Below are 3,540 nucleotides of genomic sequence, written 5' to 3' on the forward strand. Positions count from 1 at the left end.
GAAGGAATAGCGCCTCAGCCCCGCGCTGCCCAGAGAGTCGCCCTGGGTGGGGAGGGAGGGAGGACAGGCTGATCCCGACCCACGAGTGGCACCTCGTGGAAGAGGGATACTTCAGGCACGAGACCTGCCTCATGGGGTTTTTTAAGAAACAGAACGTTTCCATTTTCTGTGGACGATCGCGGGTTTGTGCTCGCGCCCGTGGCTCTAAGTACACTCGCCCAGAGGTAATTCAGGATGGGCTCGTTTTTAACTACCTCTCTCTACACAGCACACGGAAGAAATTAGTAACGTGTTTCAGTCTGAAGAGTTGCTGGTCAGCCGGTAGAAACTGTGGCAGGTCTGCTAGAAGGGTTCCCACCACAAACACTGTCAACACAAGGAGGCACTTCTATCTTCTGTGTTAAAATTTTTTGTGTCTGCATATCAAGTCATCCAGTGCAGTATTTTCCAAATCCAGCCGGCTGCTCGGCAGCTAACCTGATCCTCTAGGATTTCCATCCGTTGATCCATACTGCCAGAAGGGAAGGGTTGCTGGGGAGGTTCTGAAGAGCTGTGGAGCAAGGAGGGTAAGAGGGTACAGCGCCATTAATTTCTATGGTACTGCTCTGATGCCAAAGTCTGTGCTGGAAAATGGCCCAGTGGGCCTTTTTTTTTTTAAAGAAAATTTCACTTACATGTAATATGGCAGTTTCATTTTTCAAATTTCACATTATTGAGCAATAATGTGGTTGGCTTTTCTGGGAATTAAAAATAGGTAGTGGGGCTTTCCAGTAGTAATCATGAACCCGCTGAACTTTCTGACTTTCAGCTGAATTTTCTATCCCAGCTCAGACAAGGACACAGGCAAGAACCACATCACTGAGCTGGATTTCTCTGGCTGTGGGAAAGGGACACAAAAAGGGAGCAGGACATGGAGGTCTGAGCACCCTACAGCATGACAGCCTGGTCTTCCATTTCTCCCTCATATCCATTCAGTCAGCCTGAGCTGTCATGTAATTATTCTTAATGTACTGATTTATATAAGGTGTGGGCCAAGCTGTTTAACATGAGTTTTTGGGAACAGGTGCTTGTGGCTGTTTAAGCCACAAATCTGAGAGTATGTGCAGGAGGGTGTATTTGGCAGGTGCTTCATGTGTAAAGAATTTGGGCACAGCCTATATTTAAATTGGCCACCAATATCTTCATTTTGGGATTGCCAGTTGCAGAGAGATCTTCACACTAGAGCATCTTTTATGCATGGGCTGGGCTGGTTCTTGTGAACCAAAATGGTCACTTTGTGTTGTGACCTTCTGTAGATTTTCACTTGTCATCTAAATCAATTTTCTTGGCATCAGAAGTAGCTTCATGGTTAATTAAATTTTCTTTCATGCTTACAAATAATTTTATAACTCCTGGTTAAGATGCAGCAGAAGTTGGATACAGGCAAAGTGAAGCAGTCCTAGTGTTTCTGGCTGTGTGTCTGTGTTTTAATTCTCTTCATAAAGCCCAAATTGGCATTGTTTTCTGAAAGGTTTGCAAAGTGTAACTAACAGTGAGATGCTTTTTGTACCATATATAGTCATGGAAAATTAGCACAAGACCTTAACTCCAGTTAAGAGAAGAATTAAGTAACTTGTTGTCTGAGGAAGGCCGGGAACTAAAAATTACTTAATGTTATCATGCAAAGCAACTTTAGTGCTATGAAAGCCTGCCATAATTTTTTTCTGTTATCTTCCTATATCTTCACAATTCTTTTTTTTCCTACTAAATGGCTTTTTTTTTACTGTGTTCAGCAAGAGGAAAAAATAAACCTGAAAATGGTCTATGTTTGCAAATCCTCAAACACTTGTTCCTAAGTCTCTCGATAAAAAAGTAAACATTTGACCTATTTTTTAAGTAGTGTTGAAAAACTTGGCTAAATACCAATGATTCTTGCTTTGTGTTCACTATATCAAAATGTCACACTGATCATATGTGCCTGTTTCAATGGGGGGTTTTTGTATTTATCTATCTTTGCTCTTACATGCCAAGTTTGTATCTTAGTACTGCAGAAGCAATCTTGCAAAAAACTGGCTTTACAGAGAAGACGCATAGAAGGCAAAGGATGGGAGATCATGGGGTGTTCTACTGGAAGAAGTAGACACTAATTTATTTTACTATTTCACATAGAGTGATTATTTAATTGTAATTTTAATTTAGCTGAAAAAAACTTCTTCCAAAGCACAGTGTAGTCTAAAGTAATGTTTATTTTTGCTCTCTAATTATAATCTTACTGTCACGATTATGCCAGAGCTATGCTTTAAGGGTGGAGGAACTATCTTCTTCAGAAAATATGAAATAGCAGTGATATGCTGCAACACGTCTTACACTGTGCTTCCTGAATTGCCTTATTATTTTTGAATGGACACTGTTTACACACAGCTGTTTCAGAGCTTGCATTTTCACTTCAAATCTTCACAAGGATCACATGAAAATTGAAGCAAATCTGTCTGGTGTCAAGACAATGCAAATAGATGTTTCAGTAAGTATTTTTACTTCATCATGTCAGTGAGACATTTGCACTATTTACGAAAGCTTCCAGTAATGGGCAGTCTACAACTCCCTTGGCTTACAGGTTTCTCTCAAGCAATTTGAAAATTGCTATGAACCTTTCCTTTGTGCTGACATCGAATTTCTGATGGAACCTTATTGAGGTTGCAGCTTTCTTTAACATATAAAAATGCTCCAAAATTTTCAGCACTGTAGATGGGGGTTTTTTAGTAGTAAAAAGTAGTTTTAAGAAAATTAAAAAGTAATATTTAAAAAATTGATAGAAACCAGCATATATGTAGGTTCACAGATTTACTGTGAGGCGAGATCCTTTAAAGGTGTCTTGCCTGTAAAAGCTGGAGTTGAAGATTTTTTCCTTCAGAGTTCCATGTACAATGAATGACCTACTGGTAGTCAACTGTAGTTTGTTTCATGGAAGTCCACTTGTCTCTCCCACAAACTCTTTTTCAAATGCCCAAGTATCAGTTTTACAATTGATAGGACTTGCAGCTAGAATCTTGCAGCATTCATTGTGCTTGGGCTAAAATAAGAATCTGTCCACTTCTCACACGGCTGAGTTGTGTGTTACAAAATTAAATTATTAGAGATTTAATTAATAACTTTATATATTCTTGGTCGGCAAAATTCAGTTATGGTATATTGAAATAGGACTTTAAATGCTTTGCTTTCAGTAACTTTAAAGAGTATTACAAGCAATGAAATAAAAATCTTTATGTCTTTTGCTTCTTTATTAACTGAAATTCATTTTGAGGCAGCAGCATATTGGCTTTTCTAGCTGATGGAAATGCAGAAGTGCAGAATACCTTCCCAGCTTTAGATTACTTCTTTATCACCCACAAAGGGAGACCCAACCCAGTAATTTAAAGCTTTTTATGCTTTACTCTCAAATCTTGCCTTTTGTGAAAAGAAGAATGAATATGCTGAACTGGTGATTTCAAAGTTATCCTGGTCTCAGATTCTGCACTAGAAGTTTGTTTGGCTCTACTGTGTTGTAACCACACCTGTTGGTTT

The sequence above is a fragment of the Corvus brachyrhynchos genome, unplaced genomic scaffold, assembly GCF_000691975.1.
Source record: "Corvus brachyrhynchos isolate BGI_N302 unplaced genomic scaffold, ASM69197v1 scaffold302, whole genome shotgun sequence".
In the NCBI taxonomy this organism is placed as follows: domain Eukaryota; kingdom Metazoa; phylum Chordata; class Aves; order Passeriformes; family Corvidae; genus Corvus; species Corvus brachyrhynchos.